This window comes from Schistocerca serialis, chromosome 7 (genome assembly GCF_023864345.2).
Source record: "Schistocerca serialis cubense isolate TAMUIC-IGC-003099 chromosome 7, iqSchSeri2.2, whole genome shotgun sequence".
NCBI classification, from domain to species: Eukaryota; Metazoa; Arthropoda; class Insecta; order Orthoptera; family Acrididae; genus Schistocerca; species Schistocerca serialis.
Window position 1 is genome coordinate 372,078,631 of NC_064644.1, and position 6,000 is coordinate 372,084,630.

Consider the following 6,000-nt stretch of genomic DNA (forward strand, 5'->3'; position numbering starts at 1 on the left):
ACGCTCCCTCTTATTTACATCTCTTCTCAAGTGTTCCGCTGGCTATGAAAACAACATTCCGGCGCAAACAACCAGCTGCAGACCAGCGTAGAGAATTGGCGGAAAGCACATACGGCTACCTTCTATGACGAGGGTACCCGAAAGTTGGTACGAGCGGCGACTACGAGGGGCGTTTGAAAAGTCCCTGCAAAGTCCGAGAGATGGCACCACCAGCGCGTATTGAGGTCATGTTATTTAGTAGCATCTTTGGAAAGAACGCACACCAAGTTTCAGCCACATTGGTCTATTTCTTAGTGTTTGGCATTCGTATGAACCAAGGAAGTCGAGTGATTGTCAACAAATGGACGAAAAAGAATTTAGTGTGGCGATTAAACATCACTTTATGAAAGGCAAAAAGCCTCAGGAGACTAAAGAGAGGCTTGATAAACATTATGGTGACTCTGCACCTTAGATTAGAACAGTTTCTAAGTGGTTTCAAAATTTTCGGATTCGCCATATGTCCACAAGTGATGCTGAACGTTCTGACCGCCCTGTGGAGGTTACGACTCCAGAAATCACTGATAAAATCCATGATATGGTGATGAATGACAGAAGAGTTAAGGTGTGTGAGATTGCTAGTGCTGTGGGCATATAGAATGAACGGGTACATAATATTTTGCATAAACATTTGGACATGGGAAAGCTATCCGCAAGATGGGTTCCTCGATTGCTCACGCTTGACTAAAGACGGAATCCCGTGAAGTGTTGCCAGGATGGTTTGCAGCTATTCAGGAAGAATCTGCAGGACTTTAAGAGTCGTTTCGTCACTGTGGATGAAACATGGATACATTACTATACTCTTGAGACCAAAGAACAGTCTAAACAATGGGTTACCAAGCGAGAATCTGCACCAAAAAAGTGAAGACCATTCCTTCAGCCGGAAAGGTTACGGCGACTGTCTTTTGGGATTCGGAAGGGATAATACTCATCGACTATCTGGAAAAGAGTAAAACTATTACAGGTGCTTATTATTCATCGTTATTGGACCATTTGAAAACCGAGCTGCACGAGAAACGCCGGCGATTGGACCGCAAAAATGTCCTTTTCCATCGCGACATGCACCAGCACATACCTCAGCAGTTTTGGTCGCAAAATTAATGGAAATAGGATTCCAAGCCGTTTCACATCCCCCCTATTCTCCAGACTTGGCTCCCTCGGACTACCATTTGTTCCCCCATATGAAGAAATGGCTGGTGGGACAAAGATTTTATCCAAACAAGGAGGTGATTGCAGCAACTAATGGCTGTTTTGTAGATTGGACAATTCCTATTATTCGGAAGGAATCAATAAATTAGAACAGCGTTGGACGAAGTGTGTAAGTCTAAAAGGAGACTACGTCGAAAAATAAAAAAGGTTTACCAAAACGCGTAAGTAGATTTTATTTTTGCACGGATTTTTCAAACGCCCCTCGTATGTAGAGGCGTAGACGGAAGGTGTAGCTAACTGTTTTCAAATAAAACATTTTTGTTTAAGGTTGAACAACAAGTAAACTGATTTTGTTCTACTGATTTCTGTTTATTTATAACCAGTTTTCGGCTTATTAGACCATCTACATTATAAGCAAAGATACAATCAATTTTCACAGAATGTTCTGCACCAAACTTATGTTTTAACGTTGTTGATTAAACTTTATGCAATATACTGTATGTTGTGTAATTTAAATATCTATTGGTTTTAATATTGTCCATTGCTTGAAGTGTAATCTACAAAGTTAAAGAACACGTTTGGTGGAAAGAATTCTCTGCAAGCGGGGTGCGCCTTTGGTTATAAAGTTTGTTGGCCTGACAACTAGTGTCGCATACAGATGCTAGTCAGTTGTTTCCTGAAGATGGCCCAGCAAGCCGAAAATTAATTTGAAACAAACAAAAATAAGTATTCAGCCTTAAATATGCAACTATTCTACCAAAAAGTGATGAAAGAGTCCATGAATAATAATAAAAAAACACTTTTGATTTTCACTGTGGTTTCCATTTCGCGACCGAACGGACCTTACTGTCCGAATAACCCTCGTGTGTAATTCTTAATGGTACATACATAGGGCAGACAAAAATATGGAAACACAAAAAACACGACAGAATGCGGTGTAGGATAACACTCTTGGCATTCGAAATAACTACAAGTAGTCTCGGAATAGCTAAATACGGGTCTTGAACGGTTTTCTTTCAAAATACTGGTAAGTTTAGGTCACGATGATAGACGTGGACAGCGACCATGCACACGTCTCTCCAAAGTCGACCACAAAGGCTTGACAATACTGAGATCTTTTTTCTGCTGCGGCAAGGGGAGATGCGACAGTTCATCTTCGTGATCACAAAACTAGTCTTGGACGATGCGAGCTATGGAACAGAGGTCATGTCGTCTCGGAATACAGCAAAACCACTGAGAAACAAATATTGTACCAACGGATGGACCTGATCAGCCAAAATGGTCACATAATGCTTGGCAATAATGAAACCTTACAAAGTAACCATGGGGCCCATGGGATACCACGATTTCGTTGCTCATGTCTTCACCGAACCCCCACCATGTCTCACTCTGAAAGTTTAATATCATACTTAAACTCGTGTTTGTTAAGTGTCAGATGTGAGTTAACGAGCATTTTGCTCTCATTTAAGTAGATGGCCGAAAGAGTCAGCCATTAGGAATTGTGAGACGAACCCTGTTGTCGAGAATCGTGTGCCACAAAGAGCGCACATTCGCCACGAGATTGGAAAATTCACAGGCTCTATTGTGCTGGATGAGGCCTAAGCACTACATGGGTGAGTGAGACAGACGAGAGCCTACATCATAAGGAAACCCCGTAGAAGCTGTTTGTGGCCAGGGAGACGTAGCAGTGTTAAATGTGGCGGACCTAAGATCGGCCATAAAGGGAAACATTTATGAAAACTATTTAATTCTGTAGCAATGCAGGGAACGAAGCCACAGTAATTGTAATCTACCATCCTTCATAAATTTTCATAGTGATCCCAATAAAACCTGAGTATTGATCATATCTGTAATAGTTTAGGATTTACTGTTAAAGTGAAATTAACAAGTTTTGTAACAAAGACCTGAATACTAAAATCTGAAAGCTTTGGTCAATCTTAACGATCGACATTTCACATAAAAGCGCATCATTAAAATGATAAGTGTTGTAAACAGCAACTCTCTAACTTTATTTGTTTAAAAGAGATAGTAAATTTAAATTAAAAGTTTTTTCAATTAAACAATAGATCATCATTTCCTCCACACAAAACACACTGAACGATGTCAGCATGACATTAGGTAATATATTATTTGTTGTACAGCTTAGTGCATAATAATTACTTTTGTTATGTATTTATTTATTTATTAGATAGCACATTAGTGCAAGGCTATTGGCCGTGACATTCGAAGTTAAGAAGGAAATTGCATTGGTTTTATGTAAAAGAATTAAACGTTTGTGAGCGTGGGATTGATCTGAGATGTTATTCTGCGCAACGGATTAATCTGAGATGTACCCTTTACCCTGTGGCTCCTGCAAGATGCAGTTTCCACCCCCACACTACTACAGAAGTCAGACAGACGCTCCTATCGTTCTAAAGAGAAATGCCTGAAATACTTTCAGCAATAAATATTTCTGGAGTCGTCCGCTGTAAGGAATTACACAAAAATTCACAAAATTACTTACGTAACTAGTGGGATACTTGGGTACTGGAGTAGTGCAGATGAAGAAGCTTGCACAGGATAGAGTAGCACGGAGAGCTGCATCAAACCAGTCTCAGAACTGAAGACCACAACAACAACAACGAAAATTATTATTTATTTTGCAAAAATTCTGAGAAATCACAATGACACTTTTAGTTATGATTTGAACAAGTTATATCCTAGTTCTTTTCGGAATGTGAAGTTACCTCTCAAGGATAGGATTCGCTAATGAAATTTCTATACAAAGTTTAAGATTGTTATTGACTTGTCAGAATGGCTGAGAGCCGTGCCTACTCAACTTGAATAATTATCCGTTAGAATGTTGCTAGGTACGGTCGAGGCTGTCGCGTGTGAAATGCAGTGAAGGGTACTGTTGTGGAGGAAATATGGGGCTCGCAATAGCTGTAGCTCACAATACCATCACGTGCGATGACCGCTGTCTGCGCCGCTCGTTGCTGACAAATAAGGTAACTCTTGCTCTATCTAGATTGACCTTCGCCAATCATACTCTCCCTACGCCTTGATGAAGTCAAGGGGTCCTATTCGCCCCTAGTCTAACTATTGGTGTGGTACACCGGTCAGATAACCAGTCCACCGCTTCGCCACTCAACAATTCGCTCGCAGTCGTTTAACTATAACTCTGTCCGTTCGCTGGCCGGAGTGGCCGAGCGGTTCTAGGCGCTACAGTCTGGAGCCGAGTGACCGCTACGGTCGCAGGTTCGAATCCTCCTTCGGGCATGGATGTGTGTGATGTCTTTGGGTTAGTTACGTTTAATTAGTTCTCAGTTCTAGGCGACTGATGACCTCAGAAGTTAGGTCGCATAGCGCTCAGAGCCATTTGAACCATTTTCTGTCCGTTCACGCTGCACAATAAGTGTGTTGGCCAACACAGTGAACAACGCTTAATCGCAAGGGCTCAATATAGAGTCGAACTTCGATTCGCTCTTGGCAGAGGTGCTCTCCTAGTGAAGTACTGAGGAGAGACTTGTTCATCGGTCTTTGAGTACACATACGAGCGCACACGCTCTCGTTACGTGTTCTCGCTCCAAGAGTGACAACGGGACGGCCCCTCTCTACGCCAGACGTGAAGGGGTATATCTTTCGTTCTCTTCCATTACTCCTTCAGCGCAAGGCATCAGAAATATAGTCTGCAAATCAGCATTGCTCTTCTAAAACGGGAGAATGACGTTTCGTGAAAGGCGACCAATCCGGAAACCTGTAGCATTGGCGTTTGGCGTTTGCTGTCTCCCTGTGAAAATCTCTGAAACTGCCTGCTATGTGTAAAGAATGCGTAGGCTGGCCGCGCCCACACAATGTAGCGGAATTTGCTTTTAAGCCGAACATAGGGTCGTTCCTCCTTTCACTTGGGCCAACGCTGTCTGCTTCATGGGCGGTCACCGGCCGACGTAGATAGGCTGAGTCGTCCTCTGAAGGGAGCGGCCCTCTGGCGTGCTGTTTGCATCTCCCGAACTAAAAGCAAAAGCCCCTGCGACCGTCGTGTCTTGAATGTGTGTGTGTACGCCAGCCTCGAGTATTTCAACCACGGTGCGCTTACATGTTAATTTCGTATCGTTTACATGAATGCATACAACATTGACTTTATCTTATCGAGTTTGGGTTTGAATGAAGCGTCTTGATGTGCGGAATATGATTGTGAGGGCGGAATATGTAAGCAATGAAGGTCAGGAGAACACGACGTCTTACACGTTTATTATGTAATGGAAGTTATTGTTACTTTTTATAGAACGTGAAAGCGGTCAAGCTTTGATTATTTAAATATGTTAAAATTTAAACTAGTGTAGAATAAGTTGTAGCTAATCAGATGGACGGATTCAGGAAAGGGAACTGCACTAGTCAGTTGTGCGGGGATGTTCGGCGCGCGGAAAAAGCGGCTGGGGACGGGCAGAGGGACAGTGCTGGTGGAGACGCGAAAACGGTCGGTCGGTCTTTAGGAAGCTAGGAAGTGAAACGACTTAGAAAATTTCGCGTTGTGAAGTATCGCGGGACTTAGTCTCTGAGCGGTGAGCAGCCGCGCGCCTGGTGTGAATTCTAACGTTACGCTTAGTTAATGAGGTGGAGTATTGGACTTGTAATTCGCGATGAGAATGTGAACGATCTTACTGTTTCAAGTGTAACAGTCGAGTGTCGAGTGTAATAGTAGTTCTACATACGACCACTTTCGCTATTAATTTGCTTTCTGAATAAACATTATTCTAACCAAATTGCAATTGTGTGGCTTACATCATTTATGGGTCGTTAAGTTAGCTCCCAATATTATTATTACTGTTGTTATAC